The sequence below is a fragment of the Arvicanthis niloticus genome, chromosome 12 (genome assembly GCF_011762505.2).
Source record: "Arvicanthis niloticus isolate mArvNil1 chromosome 12, mArvNil1.pat.X, whole genome shotgun sequence".
NCBI lineage: Eukaryota > Metazoa > Chordata > Mammalia > Rodentia > Muridae > Arvicanthis > Arvicanthis niloticus.
This window is the reverse complement of record NC_047669.1, coordinates 22702635-22713420: the sequence shown is the minus strand read 5'-3', so window position 1 is coordinate 22713420 and position 10786 is coordinate 22702635.

Below are 10786 nucleotides of genomic sequence, written 5' to 3'. Positions count from 1 at the left end.
ACTCCTGAGCCCCAGAGACCAACCAGGAGCAGATTCCAATGCAATCCAGTTAGGGTCTCTTTGTTACAAACTTGAGCTTGGGCTTACTCACTGCCTTGGTGAAGCAGCCCTGAACTCTCATCAGGACAAGGTTTTATAAGAAATTGGAGCAAGTGAGGGGTGTCCATCCAGGCAAGCAACTAATTGAATGAATATTGTAAGCTGACAGGCAGATGCTCTGAAACAAGACCATGAACAATCAAAAATGGTCTGAAAGTATATCTGAAACAATCAAACTAATCTTTAACTGTTGCTAGGAAGTATCTAGGGATAACTTTAGGGTGTGGTCCAAAGACAAGCCATGGGGTCCTTCTTGATACTTGGGTTCAGCTATGGGTCAAGTTCTCAGGGTTTGCTTTTCTTTTTTCTTTTTTCTTTCCTTTTTTTTTTTTTTTTCTAAGATGAGGTCTGGTCCCAAGATAGAGTAGCTTTGGCCTTCCAAGACCATTTTAATATTAGTGCTTCGAATGTATGGATAAACTTGCCCCTGCCTGCGGAGTCTTCAACCAGATACCCTAAGAAAGAAGGGGAGAGAATGAAAGGGACAGGAGATGCAAAGAACAAGACCAAGACAAATTTTTTGATCGAGGTCATTGAGCTGTAATTTCTCAGGCAATTTATACAGGCAGGGAAGGGGATAGATAATGTGGGGGAATTTCACAGAAGCTGGGCGTTCTGCCACGATGGATATCTTGCAACCGCCGATATTTTTGTCTGGCTCAAGGCACAGCAACCACTTTCCTTAGGGCACAGTGACCATTGGCCACCTGCTTTCTCAGGAGTCAATGGCTGAGGAAAAACAAAACCTAAAACTATTCTTTCAAAATGGAGTAAGGTTGGCTCCCAGCACAAACTATTCTGAGTTTTTTTTCTATATATCTCTTTAATTTTTTTTTATTCATGTTTTAGAAGTTCAGGCAGCCTTACCTACCTGACCAAATTTACTCCTAAGGGTGTGGAGGGGTGGGAAACCATTACAATGAGATTTATCTCTTAATTTATCATTCAGACAAACTAAACACTACTGGTGCCTTGTTTTGTTGTTGATTTTTATTTTATGCATGGTCTGACTATGCAGCCCATGGATGGCTTGACCACACTAGTTTATGGTGTATACCAGGCTAGTTTGATGTAACTCAGGGTGAGGCCATCATAGCTAGGACTTTGCTTTTTATTTCTGAATTAGTCTCCAGGATCTTTTTTATTTACCTGTACAGATTTCCTATTTCCTCATCATTCACTTGTCAGTAGGGTGCACATGTCTGGAAATTCCTCCTAGGTTCTATTTGGAGCATACGATTGTTCAGAATAACACTGTACAATGCCCCCAATCTCACAGAACCCAGAGGAAGCGGGCCTCCCAGGAGCTCTAACCTGGGCAGTATCTTAGGTAAGGAGACAGCAATACCCACCCCAAACAAGGAGTAACTGGGACCCACTAGGAACCTGGAAGTAACTCCTGGCCTGGAGCACTGGTTCCTTCCTGTCTGCACCTGAGCACTGAGCAGATCTTGGGCCCCAGCTCTAACTCCAGTAGTAACACCCACCCCCACACAGTTCTGATACAACCAAGATAATAGGAAAGACTGGCTCCAGTCAGAGACAGGGCAGGTAGCACTAAGGAGATCCAGATGGTGAAAGGCAAACGGAAGAACATAAGCATCACCAATCCAGGGTACTTGACATCATTAGAACCTAGTTCTCCTACACTAGAAAGTCCTGAATTCCCCATATCACCAGGAAAGCAAGATTCAGATTTTAAATCACTTCGAATGATGATGATAGAGGACTTTAAGAAGGACATAAATAACACTCTCAAAGAATTTGAGGAGAACACAGGTAAACAAGTAGAAGCCCTTAAAGAGGAAACACAAAAATCCCTTAAAGAATTACAAGAGAACACAACCAAACAGGTGAAGGAATTGAACAAAACCATCCAGGACATAAAAATGGAAGTAAAAACAATAAGGAAATCACAAAAAGAGACTACCCTGGAGATAGAAAACCTAGGAAAGAAATCAAGAGTCATAGACACAAGCATCACCAACAGAATACAAGAGATAGAAGAAAGAATCTCAAGTGCAGAAGATACCATAGAAAATATTGAAACAACTGTCAAAGAAAACGCAAAATGCAAAAAGTTCTTAACACAAAACATCCAGGAAATCCAGGACACAATGAGAAGACCAAACCTAAGAATAATAAATTTATAAATTATACCCCAGAAAGAGCAAAAAAAGTAATCCTCTTTCAACAAATTCAAAAGAAGATAGCCACACAAAGATAATTCCACCTCTAATAACAAAAATAACAGGAAGCAACAATCACTGTTTCTTAATATCTCTTAACATCAATGGACTCAATTCCCCAATTAAAAGTCATAGGTTAATGGACTGGATATGTAAACAGGACCCAGCATTTTGCTGCATACAGGAAACCCACCTCAGTGACAAAGACAAAGTCTACTTTAGAGTAAAAGACTGGAAAACCATTTTTCAAGCAAATGGTCCTAAGAAACAAGCTGGATTAGATATTCTAAAACCTCCAGCCCGAGAACACAAAGGGAGGGACTCATGGCTCCACCTGTATAGGTAGTTGAGGGTGGCCTTGCCAGGCATCAGTGGAAGTGAAGGGCCTTGGTGGTTGAAAGTTTGGATTCCCTAGTGTTGGGGAATTTCGAGAGCAGGGAGGCAGGAATGAAAGGATAGTGGGAGCACACCCTCATAGTAATTGGAGGAGGGGGGATGGAGTAACGGGTTAGGCATCAGTAAAAGTGGATGACCTTGGTGCCTGAAAGTTTGAATTCCCTAGTGTTGGGGAATTTGAGAGCAGGGAGGCAGGAATGTAAGGATGGTGGGAGCCCACCCTCATAGAAACTCCCAGAATTATATGGATTAGACAGACAAAGGCAGGTCTCCAGAAGACTAGATTCCAGAATTGAAACAAAAATTATTGTGATACTAAAATTTGTTTTGAGAATTGTGTATTGCAGAATACATAGCCTTGGTATATCTACTCATCAAGCAAGCTGAGCAGACCTGCTTGAACCTCTGATGTCCTGGAATTCCAGCTGGATGCAGTGAAGACACAGCATCAGAGGCTTATCAATTTATTCTTTCCCCTGCCCCTCTTCTAATATCTCAATGCCCATAATCAGCTTAAATAAGTTAATGAAGAGTCAGCGCCCCTATTAACTGGGCTTGGGGACTGAGGTGGTTAATATTGGGCTGTCTTTCTAGGGAAAAGTAGTGGTTTTGGTGGAACAGGGAGGATTAGCTAGGATTTATTGCATAGCCATTACCTACTGGTAGAAATATGTATAATTGTTATTAAGTTGAAGTTGTAATTTCTTAAATGGCACAAAATTTACTTTGATTTCAAATTTAAGGTTTTCATTGGTATGAGCTTCTCATTGATATAAAAGTGAGATGAATATTGTTACTCTCATAGGCATTGTGCCTATATAACACATTTAGGAATACAAGGCTTAGACCCAGTCCTTCTTCAACTTTTCTAACTGATTTGAGATGGTTAGCCTGTGAGTTAAGAGCCTATAGCAAATTCACAGCTCTGAATTTATTGTTAGGGTGTTTTCTATATTTTATTTAGAAATAGCTGAGAGGAGTTAACAGACAACAGTCCAGATTGCCTTACATGGATAGTTGGTTTTCAAAACGTCAGAATTCCACAGAATTGATGTTACAAACATTTCTGTATTAATGTTCATTTTGATTAGAGTCCTGTCTGCTCCTGACAGCTTCCTGTTGTGGATTCTAAGAAGAAATTGAGCATCTTTGGAGTTACTCCAGTTGTGGTGAGACAGCTACTAGGCAAAAATTGCGTTTTTTTCATCTACAGACAAATCACTGTCCAGAAAAGAACACATTTTTGGAATAGTCAACTGATTATATCTGCCAATACAAAGTAATCAGCCCTTAATAGTTCTGCATCACTAGGTCTGTCAGATGATTCTGGGCCAGAAGACTGAAGATCAGATGCTCCAACGTTTTGTACTATAGGGACTGTCCAGGTGTTCAGTGATCGCTATAAATTGGCTAAGTTTTAGAAGCTATGCTTTGTGCTTCCCATAATCTCAGTTAACTCAGTCACTCTGGATTTCTGACGGGGTTGAAGATTTATAGTCTCATAGCCAATCCTAGCTATTTACTTTGAGAGAAAAGATTTGAGAGGATGGTTTTCAGCTGACATTCATTCTAAAGCCAAGAAAAAAAGCCAGGTTCAGAACTAAGTCTTTTAGTTAGGAGAGATGACAGAGGTTCTGTTTAGTCAACAAAATGATTGACTGGGTATTAGGTCTATCTATTTGTACCTTACTGACACAAATTGGTATAGTTATGCTCTAATTGTATTTTGAGAGAAAATTGTATTTTGTATTTAAACAGGAAGGGTGGTATGTAGGAGGAGCTAAAGTGAGAAGAGTAAGGAGAAGAAGAGAAGGAGTAAGGAGAGGAGGAGGAGAAGGAGAAAAGGAGCTAGGTGGTGAGAGAAAGAAAGGTGGGGGGACATGGAGGCAGATATTCGTGTGTCTCAGCCAGCCAAAGATAGTTGATATATCTAGGTTGGGTATTGGGTTACACTTCTGATTGTATGGGCATCTTGTTATTGAACATTCCCAAACTTATAAATCCTTTGATTAACATTTAAAAAAATGTATAAAAGCAAAAAGGAGAAGGGGTTGGAATAGGGATTCTCTAGGGAGGAGAAATGGGGAAAGGGGATGGCATCTGAAATGTAAATAAAATATCCAATAAAAAATAAATTTAAAAAACACTGTACAATGCTTTGCACTTCTAGTGTAGCTGCTGCAATGCCTCCACTTAATTTGTAAGCTCACAATAGTCCTCATATTTTTCGTTCAGTTTAGACAAAGCATGATTTACTCTTCAATCATTTCAAACACTGACTTTATTTTGCTTGTTTGCTGGTTTCTGTCTATTTTGTTTCTATCATTCCCCTTCTGTTAACATGTGCTTGGCTTGACTCTTTCTACTCCACACACAGCTCTCAGCAGCGTGATCATTGTCGCTCTTGGATGTTTTACAAGTTTTGGACTGTTCTCTATTATTTTTTGCTGCCTTCATTTTTATGGTTTTATGTCTTTTTGTAAAGCTATTCATCGATCCATCAATTGCTCTGGCGTATATTGCCTCATGGTCCTGTGTTTGTTAATTTCCAAAATTCTTCCTGGTAGTGATTTCTACTTTTACAACATTGTGATGCTAAAAAATAAAAGACATTTGCATGGTATCAGTCTGCTTAATTGCTAGACTTGTCTTGTGGTCTGGTATAGGACATGCTGGACAATGTTCTGTATATTTTGTTAGGTCAACTTGGTCAGAATTGTGAAGTCTGGAGTTCTTTTATTGATTTGGTCTGGACAATCTGTCCAATATAAAAAATGGTATATGGAAGTCTCTTGCTGTCACTGTATTTCTTTTGTTGTTTTGCGACAGGGTCTCATTGTAGCCTGTGCTACCCCAGAACTCATGATCATCCTGCCTCTACCTCTGGGGTACTGGACGGCCATGTGCCACCAACCCCAGCACCTATTACTATATTTTAAATTACCTACTTCCTCTAAATATTTTGATAAACATTTTCTTTATATATTTAAGTGCTTCATAGTGGTGGTACAGTTACTGAACCCTCTTGACATACTGATCTCCTCTTTCATCACTTTTAACTTCAAGTCACTTTGTCTGAGACAAGTCTCAGCACCACTACTCTTGGTTTCCATTTTTGTGAAATACCTTCTTCTGTCCTCCCACTACCAGTCTTTATGTGCCCTTAAAATTAACAACTGTGGGGCTATAGAGATGGCTTAGCAGTCAAGAGCACTGGCTGCTCTTCCAGATGGTCAATTCCCAGCAACCATATGGTGGCTCACAATGATCTATATGAGATCTAATGCCCTCTTCTGGTGTGTTTTGAGATAGCAACAGCATACTCACACAAAATAGATAAGAAAATCTTTTTTTTTTTTTAATTAGTAACTGCTAGAATATATGTTATAATTGAGTCTTGGGGTTTTATATTTACACACACACATATATTTATTCACTGTCTTTTCATTGGAGAATATAAGCCATTTACATTCAACGTAATTACTGACAGTAATGACTTATATTACTATTGTGCTGTTTTCTGGTTGTTTTATAGATATGCTGCATCTACAAGAAGGTGGAGGCAATGAGAACAGGGCAGTTGGTACTTTCAGCACTATAAAAGACTGAGAAATCTCCCTGTAGGCTTATGCTTCTACTTCAGAACTTTGATTGCTCCCCTAGCTACAAGGGAAGCTAGGCACCCAGTAGAAAGAGCTGGGGTTCTATCAGTAAAGGAGAAATGGGGTGTGGCACTAGCAGTATCACACACATTTGTCGGGAGCCAAGCCCAGGAAATTACCTGCTGTTTTAGAAAGTCTAGTCAGTACAAGGTTAAGAAAGGACATTCACAGGTCACAGGTCTCAGGTCCCAGGAACCTAAAGAACGTCTGGCATTTCCTTGGAGCAGATTATGACAGTGGGATGGTCTAGGGTGATAAGATTATGACAGTGGGAAGGTCTTAGACAGTAAGGATCCCATAGTAAGATAGCCCTAAACAATGACCCTCACCCAAACTTCCCGGTTTGCTGTGTCTTTATAACCTGCCCCCAAAATTAAAGTTTCAGAGCTTGATCAGAACCCAGACTTGCTCTCATTCTTTGTGTCTCTTGTCCTTTCATTCGTTTGCCCCCTTCCCTAAGGTCTCGTCGAATCCCCGCGGGCCGGGGCACACATTCTGAAAACTGGGAAAGATCAAGGGTTTACAAACAGAAGAGGAAAGTCAGCAAGTTAAGAGTATGGCCAAGACCTGATTGTGGGAGTACACAAAAGGGACACCTAACCTGAGAGGTAGGCATGGCTTAATGAAGTGACAGCGGAGACAAGAGGTAAAAGTTGGTCAGGGGAGAGAGAAAGCAAGCTCAGACATTGGAAGTGACACTAGGTCTTGGCTAGGAGCAGAAGGCAGCTCAGTACTGGAGAGGAACAGAGGGCATTGCGCAGTGATGGTGGGAGGAAGCCAGGGCAGTGGGGACATTCAGAGCCATTTAAAGAAATCTTTTAGCTTTAAGGTAGTGAGCAATCGTTGAAGGGCTTTACATGGGATAGCTTTTGCTTGCTAGAGTTCAAAACTGGAGTGGAAACAATTCATTCAGTAGCAACTATTTCTAAGCACTAGCGGACTAGCTACCCCACCCGACATAGTGTTGGGAGGGATATAGTCACCCAGGCCTTGTCCTCTCCCTTCCACAGGAATACCCCCAGGGGCCACTGCATCTAGAAGCCAACTGCTTAAATCCTCCCCTGCTTGAGAATTCTTATAAATGCTGAAGGAAAAATCAGAGCTTTCTTAGATTCTAGCAAACTTTATTTCTGCCTGGAGCAGCAGTTTTCAATCTGTGAATTTCAACCCCCAACTCTATCACAGGGGTCACCTAAAACCATCTGCATATCAGATATTTACATTATGATTCATAACAGTAGCAAAACTATAGTTAGAAAGTAGCAATGAAATAATTTTATGACTGGGGGTCACCACAACATGAGGAACTGTATTACAGGGTAAAAGCATTAGGAAGGTTGAGAACCACTGACCTAGAAGAACATAACTTTAAACTGCTATAAATACAACACTTTAGTTGATAAAAACAGGTAACATGGTAAGACCAATAAAATGCAGAATGTAAAAATAATAAATCCTAAAACCTTACAACTAAAGCCTCAGGGAGGGACTAAGGAGATGGCACAGCTAAAGGTGTTTGTTGTGCAAGAAGAAAACCTGTTTGGTCCTCAACTGGGAATGTTAAAGCAGGACCCTAGGGCTTGCTGACAACCTTTCTGTCTGAATCAGTGAGCTCCAGGCTCAGTGAGGGACCCTGTGTCATAGCACTAAGGTGGAGACAGAGTGAGGAAGACATTAAACATCAACCTCTGGTCTCCATGCAGACGCACACAGAAACACACAGAAGAGCAAACCTTAAATGTTATCCTTGGGGCACCATAGTACTTATTTCTGAAAATCAAGGTTAAAAGGAGCATGGGACGCACATGGTAAAGCACACTTTTAACCCCAATACTCAGGGACCTAGGCAGGAGGATCACTGCAAATCTGAGGGCAGCCTAGGCGAGTAAGACTCTGAGTCACAGGAGTATAGCCTGGCATGGTGGCTCATGCCTTTAATCCTAACACTCAGGATGCAGAGGTCGGCCAGTCTTTTTGAGTGCAAAGTCAGTCTAGTCTATATAGTGAGATATAGGCCAACAACAAGGCATATATAATAAAACCATACTAGCTCGTGCACTCGCGTGCACACACACACACACACACACACACACACACGGGTGCTCAAGTACACACATGCCTGATTCATCAAACTCCCAAAAGGACAGAAGTCCAAATCATAAGTTGTGTCACATCTTTACACAAAGTATGTATTTTCTAAATCATCAATTTTACTTGGTTTCTCTTTCTTCTTCTCCTTTCCCACACGGATAAAAAATTGACCTTGCTAGAAATGATCATTTTCTATTTTCCTTACTTTTTCAGTGTTTATGCTTGGAATGAATTCTCCTAAAGGGTCAATAAAATTTAGAGTATTCTGCAAGGCTAATTAAGTATGTATACAGAGATCGCAAGGAAGCTGTCTGATTCTAATGCTTCATTAGACCCCCTAACCCTGGGTAGCACAGACACTTTATAATTGAAACGAATCTCCTGTTTACATGTTACTCCTGAATACGTGGGACATTAGCAGACTACTGAAGTAACACTAGCACAAACTGCTCCATTCCCAAATAGCTTTAAAGCACAACTTACATTAGAGACTAATGAACTGAAAGTCCTTAATTACAGTACTGAATATGTTTCAATACCTAATTAAACTGGTTCCTCATTATGTTCTCCGACCAGCAGTCATTTGCAATCCACTCACTTCCCTGACTTCCTTATCTATATTTTTGCATAGAACTTGACGTGTTTCTTCATGAGCCTGTCATCTGCCAAGTAAAAGCCAAATTCATCTCTGAATATTGGCATGTTGTTTCTCTCAAGTACAAGCAGCAAATCCAAATTACTGTGCAGTAGTGACTGTGGACAGGGGTCTCAGCAAGCAAACCTACCTTCCAAAATGATAAAGGGATTTTATCTTTCAACCTGAAGCTTTAAATGCTATTGACACAGGTTCAGTGCATTCGTTTACACTAATTCACTCCAGACTGAGGTAAGTGCTCAATTAATGTCATACTGGATTAATTCAAGCACCTAACATGACTAGATTAGCTAGAAGGCACTCTGATGGTAGGTCTGACAGTCTGGACGGCTCATATAATCTTAGCCAAGATTCCGAATTTCCCCAAGAATGTCATCCTAGCTGTATTTTCATTTACATCATCCAGACTTTTATCTCATGTCATTTAAAAATTGTTACAGACCAACTCTATAGAAAAGACTTTCAGTATTGTCTTTTAATTTTTTTTTCTCGTGGAAAAAGTTATATGGTAACTGTAACCAACTTTGCAAGAAAGGATCTATGTGGCTCTGGAACTCGCTCTATAGACCAGGCTGGCCTTGAACTCGGAATTTGCCTGCCTCTACCTACCAAGTGCTGGGATTAAATAAAGGTGTGTGCTGCCTTAAGGTCTTTTCTTTTCTTTCTTTTTTTTTTTTGGGGGGGGGGGGGGGGCTGGAGATCAAATCTAGACTCTTTTATTATGTAGGTAAGCACTCTCCTGAGCAAAGTCCCAAAAGGGTATATCAGCATCTCCAGCAAACACAGTAAACACTCCAAAAAGTTTTGTCAATGAAAAAAAGGAACTCTTCTGCCTCCATGGCTGACTTCCAGAAACATAATCTGATGATCACCATGGTGCCTGTTCAGGCCTACCAGAAGCCAGACAAGCCAGAGCCACATGCTCAATTTAAATCATGACTAACCACAATCCAAACCAGCAGCGCATGTCCTCCCTAATCACATCTGTGATTGCGACATTACAAGGCAGGAGTGATAAACAGATCAGCCAACTGCCTCAGAGAAAAACAGCATTACGGTAGAGCTAATAAGAACCCTTTGAATGCAGCTGGTCTGGCTTACAGTAGGAAAGGAAGTCAGAGAGACTGCAGAACCGTGAAGATTTAAGACACCACGGCTAATGTGAAGATGGAGAAATAGGGCCCATGTATTGAGAAATGCAGATAGCCTCCAGGAATAGAAGGGGACTTCGTCATGCATGTAATTTCTGCCACCAAGCTCAGCGAGCACAGAGGCAATCTTCCCCGGCCTCTGTGAACAACACAAAAGCCAGTCTCATTCCAAACTGCATTTCAGCTTTCACTGAGTCCAGTCTACCTGGACTTTGGAACCCCAGGACTGTGACACAGCAGATATTACTAGGATGACACTAAGCAGTTAACCTAGGATGGTCCGGTCTGTGGCCACAGAAACCTAGTACCCTGCGCACAAAGTACTTCACTGCTGGGATCCTCGACTCCAACGGGGCTCTTCGCTTTAGTCATTTACCCCTTTTCCTTTTCTAGAGCTTACGCTTCTCTTTGTGTCCGTGGAAAACTGTCTAGAAAACACCACCAATCCCAACCTAAATTAGTTTTATGTGTAAATGTAGGACCGTGAAAGGCAGCCTGGTTTCTGGTCTAGCACAGGCTAGAAACTGCAGGAGACCCAAGTGA